The 13,039-nt window shown below is 47.9% G+C and overlaps 1 protein-coding gene across 8 annotated transcripts in view; it reads right to left on the bottom strand.

The window, feature by feature from the left end:
* Positions 1-13,039, bottom strand: part of TBC1D22A (TBC1 domain family member 22A) — a 413,175-nt gene that overhangs the window by 143,671 nt on the left and 256,465 nt on the right. For 2 of the 8 annotated variants that reach the window (XR_010156181.1, XR_010156179.1), the window contains exon 11: positions 10,064-10,218. The exons of the other annotated variants lie outside the window; for them this stretch is intronic. The gene's annotated coding sequence lies outside the window, so the exon portion shown is untranslated. The remainder of the gene's footprint in view (positions 1-10,063; positions 10,219-13,039) is intronic. 8 annotated transcript variants of the gene reach the window in all.

The raw sequence follows: 13,039 nt of genomic DNA, 5'->3' as shown, positions 1-13,039 counted from the left end.
AGGCAGGTGACATCTTTCCAACACAAACTGGCAAGAAACAGACTTGAAAATTTAAACACATATTTCTGGAACACCTGTCATTGTGGTAACTAAACAGAGTACAAATTAACCCTTCCTGCCCCACTTGCAGGGACTCAGGGGTGGAAAGCACAGAGGCCACCAAGCCCTCAGCCCCTCCCTGAGGGACGCTGACTTGAGGAGAAGGAACCCATTCCAGCCACAGTGCAATGGCCGGCTGACCTGCACCGAACTCCCACTGCACAGCTCCTGAAGGGGGACACACACCTCACACCCTGGGGACCCCGGCCCCTCACCTGTGAGGTGAGGCAGGTGAGGGGACCTGTCCAAAGGTGCACACAAGGAGGCAGGCGAGCCAAGATGGGCCTGAGGATTGCCCCCACTCTGTCCCCTTGAAACGACCCCACACCACCAGAGCTGAGCATGGACCCACCCTTGCGTCTCTGGGCACCTGCGCCCTGGGCAGAGCCACCCACCCTCCTCAGGGCAAAGCCCAGTACATCTGCAAGAGCACCCGGTCACAAGGAACTAACCAGAAAACCAGACACAGCGTTAACCTCACAGGCACAGGCAAGGCCGTTCCAGGGCGAGAGGCTCCTCTTTCATTGGTTCTTTAAGGAAAGATTGACCAGGGCCTCCACTTCCCAGGATTGCCTCTGAAAGCAAAGCTACAGGGAAGACAAGGCCTGTTTCTGCCCGCCGGGGGCTCAGCAGCCTGTAGGAAACAGACAAGGCAATCCAGCCTTCAGGCTCCAAGCTGTGCACTGCACCGGAATTACAAGCTCTCTGTGTCCTGAGTGCCTGGCCTTCTGCCTGACACAGAACCTTGAACTCCTGAAAGGAGTGAAAAGGCAAAACCCAGCCCACCCAGAGGTGATGGCAGGCACAGCACGAGACCACGGTGGCCACAGCAAGGGACTCCATGGCAAGCGCTCCGCTGAGTCACCCAACACAGCCTGGCTAAGCCGGCTTGATTCTGGAGCCCATGGGACATCCATCCAGAAGGTACCGGGGAGTGTCTTTCTTCACACGGAAGTGGTCACTTAGCACGATTCCGTGGCTTCTCTGGCAGCACGTCATGAAGGGTGCGGGCACGGCCAGCCAGGGCCTCACCCCCCCGGGACTTGCATCCCCAGCGGGAAAGCCTCCTCCCGTCTGGGCACGGTGAAGGATGGGCTGCTTAACTCCAGGCATTACTTCCCATTTATACACATCAAAGTGCAAATGTACATGCCGAAAGGATTCATTTTTCTTATTTTATAAGTAATTGCGAGCAGATGCTCTTTCACTGATAAAGGTAATTTGGTTGGCAATAATTCTGAATTTGAAATTTCCATTTCACTGGAAATAAGAGTATACATACAATGAATGAGCAGGCAGGTGTAATTATTGTCATATTTCAGGCTGAAAAGGTTTTTTCATAAAGCCCTTATGTGGCAGGGCAAGGCAACGTTATTGTTGTAAAGTCACCAGGAAGAGATGTGTCATATTGGCAAGCTGGAGAAACAACCACAATATTTGTTGAACACTTTTCCCAGCACTTTAAACAGCAGATCCACAGACCGAAAATTCTGCTGAAACATCTTGTCTTCTTGATTAAAAATAAAAATAAATTATGCAAACACATTGTGTCCCAGGATTTAGGCTAAAATGGAAAAAACATGTATCCCATTGACTTGGCATAAAACACACACTGTTTATGCAGGACCAGACACTCAGATTTATCGCCCGAAGAGCAGCATAATGGCTCACACTTAGACACCTGACAAAGAAAACCTTTCAACCCCCCGCACAAAGCCGAGAACAGACACAAATACATCACGCTTTGGCTGGGACAGCCATGAATAGGCTTTGATTCTGGGGGAAGATTTCAATTCTCTAATCAGTTAAAAAGATAAAAAGAACAAAAGCAAGAGCCACTGACAGTGAGCAGGGCCCCTCCGCACCAAGAGGCCCCCCACTCTGAGCCCACCTCCTTTCTCATTTGCATGGTTTGGTTTATGTCGCTGACAGCTAGAAAAGCCAGGTCCCCAACAAGCAGGGTCCAGTCACGCTCACCAGCCAGAACACCAAGAACCGCTCACTGCCAATAGTGGGCAGAGGGTGGGAAGGGTTGAGACCCAGGACGAGCAGCAGCCCCGGCCCAGGCCACTCTGGGGGAAGCAGTCTGGGGCTGACAGCTCAAGACAGAGCACTGTGGCCGCTCACCAAGGCCTCCGATGGGACAGCGCGCCTGAGCGGGAAGGGAACAGGGGAGAGAGATGGGGCTCAAGGAAGAGCAGCAGAATCATGGACCCACAGCTCCACTTTCCCGGCACAGGACACTCGCTGGCAAATCCCTGCAGGCAAACAGGCAGGGCTCCTGCCATCCCCGCCCCAGAAGCAGCAGCCAGGAGCCTTGGCCAAGATCGAGGCTGCCGGCAGGTCTTCTCCTTCGGGCAGCAGCCGAGTCTGGGCTGGACACCAGAGAGCACATTAAGGCCTCAGGTTGTAGAGTCAGGTGAGCCTGGGTGAAGGGAAGGGAGGGAAGAGGAGGGAGGCTGGGCACTGAGCTCCATCAGGCGGCCCCCGTTCAGTCATCTGGCCTATGCAATGAACCTCAATAGAAACCCCGGTCACCAAGCTCTGAGGGGCTTTCTTGTTGGCGAACACATGGCTATGGCAGGAGAGTTAGCACCCTGGCCCCATTGGGAGGGGTATGGAAGCGCTGTGTCCCTGGGCCCATGGGAAGGGGTATGGAAGCGCTGTGTCCCTGGGCCCATGGGAAGGGGTATGGAAGCGCTGTGTCCCCGGGCCCCATGGGGAGGGGTATGGAAGCGCTGTGTCCCTGGGTCCATGGGAAGGGGTATGGAAGCGCTGTGTCCCCGGGCCCCATGGGGAGGGGTATGGAAGCGCTGTGTCCCCGGGGTCCATGGGAAGGGGTATGGAAGCGCTGTGTCCCTGGGCCCCATGGGAAGGGGTATGGAAGCGCTGTGTCCCTGGGCCCCATGGGAAGGGGTATGGAAGTGCTGTGTCCCTGGGCCCCATGGGAAGGGGTATGGAAGCGCTGTGTCCCTGGGCCCCATGGGAAGGGGCATGGAAGCGCTGTGTCCCTGGGCCCCATGGGGAGGGGTATGGAAGCGCTGTGTCCCTGGGCCCCATGGGGAGGGGTATGGAAGCGCTGTGTCCCTGGGCCCCATGGGGAGGGGTATGGAAGCGCTGTGTCCCTGGGCCCCATGGGAAGGGGTATGGAAGCGCTGTGTCCCTGGGCCCCATGGGAAGGGGTATGGAAGCGCTGTGTCCCTGGGCCCCATGGGAAGGGGTATGGAAGCGCTGTGTCCCTGGGCCCCATGGGAAGGGGTATGGAAGCGCTGTGTCCCTGGGCCCCATGGGAAGGGGTATGGAAGCGCTGTGTCCCTGGGCCCCATGGGAAGGGGTATGGAAGCGCTGTGTCCCTGGGCCCCATGGGAAGGGGTATGGAAGCGCTGTGTCCCTGGGCCCCATGGGGAGGGGTATGGAAGCTTTGCATCCCCGGGACTCCTGCAGATTTCGTCCCATGATTCTCCACATTTGGCTGGTCCCCCTAACCTGTACATAAAACTGGAATCATAGTCACTGGCTTTCTTGAGTCCCATGAGCCATTCTAATGAATAATCAAACCTGAAGTCATGGACACCACTGAATTTACAGCCAGCTGGGCAGAGGTGCAGGTGGCCTGGGGACCACTGAGGTGCAGCTGGAGTCTGAAGTGAGGGTGCTCTTGTTAAAGACTGAGCCCTTAGCTCATAGAGTCTGACACCAACTCTGGGACGTTAGTGTCAGGATCGTGTGGTGGTGTCCCACATTTGGGGACAAACAGAATGCTCCCACCACCATTAAATGGTCCTGAGGGCTGAGATCCAACCAGACTGCAAGGCTGAGGCCAAACTGCAAACACATTCCCTCAAGATAACTTCTCCACCGTTCATTTAATGTCAACGTCGTGTCACACAACTGCTGTCTTCTCACACGCTCAACACAAGGATGGGGCTGAAGACAGGTCAAACCCAAGACACAGCTAAGTATGCACAGGCAGGCGAGACGGAAGAGGTCATACCAGATTCATTCCTGGGCCGTGGGGGACAGGGACCGAGGGACAGGAACGCGACCACTCGCTCTCAGAACCTGGGCCGTGAGGGACAGGGACCGAAGGACAGGAACGCGACCACTCACTCTCAGAACCTGGGCCGTGGGGGACAGGGACCGAGGGACAGGAACGCGACCACTCACTCTCAGAATCTCAGCAAACATGAGCGCAGAATGAAATAAATCCTCCTGGCAGGTTGTAAAGAAATGGTGTTTATCTGACGCCACAGCACGCAATCTTTTCATCTCTAGAGAGGTATTGAGGTCTATTTTTTTGACAGTAACATAATCTAAAATACAACTTCTTCTAGAGCTACATGGCACTGAAGCAACAAGGTATTAAATCATTTTCACCTCACAGACGTGCACACCAGCTACTCAGCACACCCCTCCAAAACAGGGTCATTTCCATATGAGAAGGCAACAACAAATCTGATTTACTTCCTTTAAAAATGCAGATGACGGAGCCGCTTCCCTGGGTGCCTGAAGCTCCAGGGTCCCTGACTGTGCTCCACGGCCAGGGAACCCGCAGTTCAAAGCTGCCCAGGGAAGAGGAGTGGGCTGGACAAGACAGGGAAAGTCCAGAAGGCAGGCCTGGCCCTAGGCTCTGTCGCAACCCGCACTTCTGGAAGGCTCGCCCAGTCTTTAGCTTGTCTTTTTATTATATTAATAGTATCATCTGAAAAACAGATTCTAATTTTGGTAAAGCCCGATTTATTTGTCCAAATTTTCTTTAATGTCTGAGGGTTTGGCCATTATTCCAAGAAATCTTGCTTGCCTAGCTTAAGGTCACACAAAGACGCTCTGTGTTTCCTTGCAGAAGTTTTATAATTTTAGGTTTCAAACATAGGTCTCTGAGTTAACTTCACTTAGAAGACTAGTCTCCCACCCCAACCAGGCTAAGCCATGAGGATTCAAAGGCATAAGAATGACACAATGGACTTTGGGGACTCAGGGGAAAAGGGTGGGAAGGGGGTGAAGGATAAAGGACGACGAACTGGGTTCAGTATATACTGCTCGGGAGATGGGTACACCAAAATCTCACCAATCACCACTAAAGAACTTACTCATGTCACCAAATACCACCTGTTCCCCAAAAACCTATAGAAATAAAAAGTTAAATAAAAATAAATTTAAAAAACAAAACATAGGTCTCTGATTCATTTTGAGGTAACTTTTTAACATGGCACAAAATATGAATTCAAACTCCTTCCTCTGATGTGAATTTTCAATTGGAACTTCTTCATTTGCTCAACATATATAACGATTATACGCATAACAAATATATGCTTTGCCACTGAATTTCTTTTGTACCTTTTTGGAAATCATTGCACATATGCACGGTTCCATTTCTCAGCACTCTCTTCTATTCCACTGATCTCTTTGCTTATCTCAATGGCAACAACATGCTGTCTTGATTACTGAAGCTTTATAATTCTTGAAATCAGCTAATGTGAACAAAAAAAGAAAGAAAAAAGTGAACAAAGTCCTTCAACTTTGTTCATCTTTTTCTGTGTTGTTTTAGCCATTCTAGGGAGTTTGTATTTCTATATGAATTTAAAAATCAGCTTGTTAATTTCTATAGAAAAGCATGTGGGATCTTGATTGCAATTGAGTAGAATGTATGATCAGTTTGGTGAGAGCTGACATTAAATATTCTTGAGTCTTCTGATCTCTGAACATGATTAGGTCATCTTTCATTTCTCTCAGCATTGTTTTGTAGTTTTGAGTGTACAGGCCTATTACATATTTTATCATAGTGTTTTCCCTAAATATTTGACATTTTCATGCTATTATAAATTGTATTGCTCATTCAATTTCAATTTCTCATTTCTCACTGTTAGTATACAAAAAACAAAGTTTATTTTTGTATGTAGATCCTGTATCCTGAACCCTTGCTAAACTCTTGTTCTTTCTAGTAGCTTTTTTGTAAATGCCATCAGACTTTCAAAAAAGATGATCATGTTGTCTGCAAAAGCAGAGAGTCTTACTTCTTCCTTTTTGGTTTGGATGCCACTTACGTTTGTATGTATGTACGAATAAATGAATGTACGTTTTTGTCTTTCTGCCACCAGAATCTCCAGTGTACACACCGGACAGAAGTGGAAAGAAGGAACACTGTCCCAGGTTTCCGATCTGGGGGGAAAGCTTTCCATTGACACCCTCCCTTTCCTATTATGTCAGCTATGGGTTTAAACATCGAACATGCTCTTTATCCAGCTTCAAAAGGTCCTTTCTGGGCCGGGCGCGGTGGCTCACGCCTGTAATCCCAGCACTTTGGGAGGCCGAGGCGGGTGGATCACGAGGTCAGGAGATCGAGACCATCCTGGCTAACACGGTGAAACCCCATCTCTACTAAAAATACAAAAAATTAGCCGGGCGTGGTAGCGGGCGCCTGTAGTCCCAGCTACTCGGGAGGCTGAGGCAGGAGAATGGCGTGAACCCGGGAGGCGGAGCTTGCAGTGAGCCGAGATGGCGCCACTGCACTCCAGCCTGGGCGACAGAGCGAGACTCCGTCTCAAAAAAAAAAAAAGGTCCTTTCTGTTCTTGTTTACTGAGAGTTTTCATTGGGAGTGGATATTGGATTGTGTCAAATGCTTTTTCTGCATATATAGATGTGATTTTTATGGGTTTGTTCTTCTTTTTAAATATATTAATAATAATAATTACACTGACTGAAAATCAACCTCACATTCTAGGATAAACCCTACATCATCAGGATGTGTACTGTTGGATTTGATTTACTAAAATCTGTTCAGGATCCTTACATTTATGCTCATGATGGATACCAGTCTGCACTTCTCTACAACACTATACGTTTCCCTCTAAGCACAGCCTCTTCTCACACACTCGGTACTATCCATTTCCCTCTAAGCACAGCCTCGTCTGACACACACAGTACTATATGATTCCCTCTAAGCACGGCCATATTGCCACGCACTCTATACTATATGTTTCCCTCTAAGCACAGCCTCTTCGCACACACTCAGTACTATATGTTTCCCTGTAAATACAGCCTCTTCTCACACACTCAGTACTATACGTTGCCCTCTAAGTACTGCTTAGTGCTATAGGTTTCCCTCTAAGGGAAGTACTATACGTTTCTAAGTACTGCTCTTTTGCATCCCACAAATTTTGAAGTGTTGGATTTTATTGTCATTCACTTCAAAATACCTTCTCATTTCCCTTTTGTTTCTTCTATGATCCATGGGTTACTTAAAAGTGAGTTAATTCATTTAGAAATATTTGAGGATTTCCCAGGTATCTTGCTAAAGATTGCTAATTTAATTCCATTGTGCTCAGAGAAAACAAAAAATACTTCATATTTCTTGAATCCCTTAAGATTTATTGAAACTTTTTTAATGGCCCAAAATATGGTCTCTCTTGGTAAATGTTCCATGTGCAAAATTAAAAAGAATGTGCACTCTTGGAATTTTCTATAAAAATCAATTAAGTCAAGTTTGTTGACAGTGTTTTCAAGCTTCTTATATCCTGATTTTCTACTCGTTCTAACACTTCCTGAAGAGAGGAGCTCAAAATCTCCTTCTGTGACTCTGTCTCTGTCCATTTCTTGTTGCATTTTTATCTGATTTTGCTGTGTATTTTGATACAGTCTTATTGGACGCATAAACACTTAAAATTATGTCCAATTGATTAACTGACCCACTCTATCATATGAAATGATCCTCTTGATACTTGATAATATTCTCTATTCTGAAATCTACTGTTTGCCATTAATAGAGACATTACCGTTTTCTTTAGATTGGTGTTAGCATGAAATATCTTTTCCCACCATTTTATTTTTAAACTACTTGCGTCTTCATATTTGTGGGCTTTTCTCTTTTTTTTCTTTTGAGACAGGGGACAGGGTGTTGCTCTGTCACCCAGGCTGCAGCATGATCATGGCTCACTGCAGCCTTGACTTCCTGGGCCCAAGCAATCCTCCCAACTCAGCCTCCCGCGTGGCTAGGCCCACAGGCACACGTCTGCCACTACACTATGCCCAGCTAATTTTTTTTTAAGAGACGGGGTCTCACCATGTTGCCCAGGCTGGTCCCAAACTCCCAGGCCCAAGTAATCCTCCTGCGTCAGTCTCCCAAAGTGCTGGGACTATGGGTTTGAGCTACCATGCCCTAAAGTATGGAAACTATATTCAGCCTAGTACCTGAAAGGAACCCCTGCAGAGCTTTGGTTCTCTCGGAGTTGCTTTCTCCTCTCCCACCCTCAGCCCGAAGAACCCTCGAGTAAAGGACACAGTTGGGTGTTGATTTTAATCCAATCTAACACGACCTGCCTTTTAATTGAAGTGTCTAGATCATTTGCATTGAACACACCTACTGACATGGCTGAGTTAGAACCTGTCATACTACTATTAGTGCGGCCCAACTGTCCCATCTGTTCTTTGTTCCACTTTTCCTTTTTTTGGCCTTCTTTTATATTAATTGAGTATTTTATATAATCTACTTTATCTCCTGTGTTAGCTTATTAGCCATAGTTCTGTCTGGTTACATTAGCGGTGACTGTAAGGCTGATGGTATATGTCCTTGCCTTACCACAGTTTCCCTCCAGATACGATTACCCGGCTTCACAGGCAGCACAGCGTGAGGGCCTTACCACGATGTACTTCCATCTCTCCCTGCCGACGCCTATGCTCCTGTCATCTTCATCGCACCGCGGCATGTGTTAGAAAACCCACAGTACAGTGTTATTGTTTCTGCTTTAACCATTTGGTTGTTTCTGAAGATATTTCAATAACAAGAAAAAGTGTTTGAATGCATTCCTAGACTTGCCACTATGGGCACTCCTCAATCTTTGTGCAGGTCCACACGGTCATCTAGGACCATATTCCTTCCACCTGCAAGTTTACCTATTGCTTGTCATGCAGGTATCCCGGTCTCCTGGTGTCGAATTCCTTTAGCTTTTGTATGTCTGAAACAGCACGTATTTCACCTCCATTTCTGAAAGATACTTTTGCTGGTTAACAGGTTTCTCTGGTTTGCTGTTCTTTGAATAGTCCAAACAGGCTGCGCCCTTGTCTCCGGGCTTGATGCTTCCAATGAGACTGCTGTTGTCATGCTTACCTTTGTAATGCAGGGTGTCTCTTCTCCTCTGGATGCTTCTGATATTTTCTTTATATTAGTAGTTTTGGGCGATTGGATTATGACGTGCCTTGTTCTGGTTTTCTTCATGTTTTCTGCTCGGTTGGCATTCATTCACATTCTCAATTCTACAGGTTTATAGGTTCCATACGATTTTTTTTAACTGAGTATTATTTCTTCCAATATTTTTTCTGTTTCCTCCCTTTAGGGGACCACAGATTACAGGTATATGAAGCTACTTAAATTGTCCCACAGTTCACTGACTCTGTTCATTTTTTTCTCTTTCATTTTGAATAGTTTCTATTGCTGTGTTGGCAGGTTCATGAATCTTTTCTTGTACAAAGTCTAATCTGCTGATAATCCCACACAGTATGCTTTTCATTTAAGACATGGTCTTTCCTCTCTGTAAGTTCAATGTGGATCATTTTTATATCTTCCATGTCTCTACTTCCATGTCTTTATCTATTTCTCCAGATTTTTAACATATGAAATACAGTTATAATACCTGCTTTAATGACTCTGCCTAACTAACGAGTCTAACATCTGTACCATTTCTGGGTCAGTTTTGATTGACTTTTGTTCTCATTATCTGCGATCTTTTCCATTTCTGTGCATGGCTAACAATGCCTTTGAAAGCTAGATATTGTCACTTTTATCTTGTTGGGAACCTGATATTTTTGTATTCCTATAAATATCTTTGAATTTTTGCTGGGATGCAATTAAGTCATTTGGGAACAGATTAATTGTGTGGGATCCTGTTTTTAAGCTTTGGGGCCAGAGTAGTATTTCGTTTAGGTTTCTATACTACCACTACTGAGGGAAAACCCTTCTAAGTTCCCTACCTGATGCCGGGGACTTCTAAAGTTTTCCGTTCTTGCTTTGGAGGACAGACACAATTTCCACCCTGTAAGGGCTCCGAGGCTTGTTCTCTCTCATCATTTCAAGCGGTTCTTCCCCAACCTCACATCCGTGCATTGATCAGTATTCAGCTTAATACCTGAAAGGAACCCATGCAGAGCTCTGGTGTTTTTGTTTGTTTGTTTTGGTTTTTTTTTTTTTTTTTTTTTTTTTTTTGAGACAGAGTCTCGCTCTGTCGCCAGAACTTTGGTTCTGAGTTGCTTTCTCCTCTCCCAGCCTCAGCCCTAAGAACCCCCAGATGCCGTGGCTTCCCCAGACTCCCCGTTCTGTCTAAACCCAGGGAGACCTGCAGGCGCCTCCTGACACCATGCTCCAGAGACTCTCTCCAGGCAATGCATTCGTGCAATCATGGAGCTCACCCTGTACTTTTCCTCCCTCCCAGGGATGGCCCAGCTGCCTTATGTCCCATATCTTAAAAACCATTGTTTCACATATTTTTTTCCAGCTTTTAGTTGATTCAAGCAGCAGAGTGAGTCGGCTCCCTGAAAACATGAACTAGAGCACTGGGTGTACAGGCCGTCACCAAACCTGAAAGCGTCTTTGTTTGGAGATCATTAACATCAATGTTGACCGGAAACAGGAAAAATGTCCAACATTTGGTGCTCATTTCCCTGATCAAGTGTAAATGAACTGTGGGGCTGTGATTTTTTATTAATCCTGATTGTATTATTTTCTCTATTTGAGGGAAAATGCCCAGCCTGTGGAGTGGAAGGGGTGGTGGGACCCTTCTGAGACCCTCACTGTAAGCCACTCAGCCCTGTCTACACTGCCACAGCCAGCAGTGCCTGCCAACAGTGGGCGGGGTGGCAAGCGGGTGGCAGTTCCCGACCCAGGAACGTCAGAGCTGCATCGAAGTGAGAGGAGCAGGCCCTGAACCCCAGCACTGCAGCGGGAGGGAGACGGGGACTCTGTGGGATTATTTATCCTTTGTTCATTTTATTAGTTTTCTGTTGCTCTGTAACCAATTACCATAAACTTAGCAGCTTAAAACAACCTATATTTATGAGTCTGTATGGGTCACAGTCTCTATGGGTCCAGGCTACAGGTGGGGTTCTGCTAGAGTTCCTGCTCTGGGCTCCAGGTGACAGGTGGGGTTCTGCTAGGTGCCCTGTTCAGAGCTCCAGGTGACAGGTGGAGCTCTGCTAGATTCCCTGCTCAGAGTTCCAGGCAACAGGTAGGGTTCTGCTAGGTTCCCTGCTCAGAGCTCCAGGCAACAGGTGAGGTTCTGCTAGGTTCCCTGCTCAGGGCTCCAGGCTCCAGGTGAGGTTCTGCTTGGTTCCCTGCTCAGGACTCCAGGTGACAGGTGGGGTTCTGCTAGGTTCCCTGCTCAGGTGACAGGCGACAGGTGAGGTTCTGCTAGGTTCCCTGCTCAGGGCTCCAGGCTACAGGTGAGGTTCTGCTAGGTTCCCGGCTCAGGGCTCCAGGCTACAGGTGGAGTTCTGCTAGGTTCCCTGCTCAGGGCTCCAGGCTACAGGTGGAGTTCTGCTAGGTTCCCTGCTCAGGGCTCCAGGCTACAGGTGGGGTTCTGCTAGGTTCCCTGCTCAGGGCTCCAGGCTACAGGTGGGGTTCTGCTAGGTTCCCTGCTAAGGGCTCCAGGCTACAGGTGGAGTTCTGCTAGGTTCCCTGCTCAGGGCTTCACAAAGCTGCCATCAGGCCTGCATCCTCATCAGGAGGCCTGACTGGGGAAGAACCTGTGTCCTGGTTCATTCAGGTTGCAGGCAGGATTCACTCCTTGGCAGCTACTGGACTGAGCCAGCTATGGGCTGGAGGCTGCCTACAAGCCCCTGCCATGTGGGCTTCTCTGGCCAGCCCCTTACTTCAGAAGCAAAGGGAAATCTCTAGCTCCCGCTTGCTAAGGGGGAGTCTTATATAATAATTACAGAATTATTATATAATCCTGTAATTATATAATTACAGGATTGATATCCTACAATCCCATGTTCCATCAATTAGAATTAAGTTCAGACTCTAACTGAACTCCAGGAGAGGGGATGACACCAAGGCAGGTGATGACCCATGGCAGTCACCTAGGGCCTGTCCACCACATTCATTTGCTGCATTTGTCTTGGCAGAAGGAAAGCCACCGACTGCACTGCGCTCCCCTTTGCAGCAAGACAAGGAGGAGATGGCTCAGGATTCCCCCAAACTCCAGCTTGGAAACCCAGGCATGGCAGAGAATCAGGAGAGGAACAAGAAAGCTCTGGTTGACAGACAGTGCCACACCAACAGGCAGGACCCTTGTTTTAAATGGAGAAGGAAACAGAGAAATAAGAAACTCCTGTGGGGAAAAGCAAGAGAGATCAGATTGTTACTGTGTCTATGTAGAAAGAAGTAGACATAGGAGACTCCATTTTGTTCTGTACTAAGAAAAATTCTTCTGCCTTGAGATTCTGTTAATCTATAACCTTACCCCCAACCCCGTGCTCTCTGAAACGTGTGCTGTGTCAACTCAGAGTTAAAGGGATTAAGGGCGGTGCAAGATGTGCTTTGTTAAACAAATGCTTGAAGGCAGCATGCTCCTTAAGAGTCATCACCACTCCCTAATCTCAAGTACCCAGGGACACAAAAACTGCGGAAGGCCGCAGGGACCTCTGCCTAGGAAAGCCAGGTATTGTCCAAGGTTTCTCCCCATGTGATAGTCTGAAATATGGCCTCGTGGGAAGGGAAAGACCTGACCGTCCCCCAGCCCGACACCCGTAAAGGGTCTGTGCTGAGGAGGATTAGTAAAAGAGGAAGGAATGCCTCTTGCAGTTGAGACAAGAGGAAGGCATCTGTCTCCTGCCTGTCCCTGGGCAATGGAATGTCTCGGTATAAAACCCGATTGTATGCTCCATCTACTGAGATAGGGAAAAACCGCCCTAGGGCCGGAGGTGGGACCTGCGGGCAGCAACACTGCTTTG

The sequence above is a fragment of the Pan troglodytes genome, chromosome 23, assembly GCF_028858775.2.
Source record: "Pan troglodytes isolate AG18354 chromosome 23, NHGRI_mPanTro3-v2.0_pri, whole genome shotgun sequence".
Lineage (NCBI taxonomy): Eukaryota > Metazoa > Chordata > Mammalia > Primates > Hominidae > Pan > Pan troglodytes.
The sequence above is the reverse complement of the archived record's forward strand: the minus strand, read 5'-3'. Positions and strand labels throughout refer to the sequence as shown.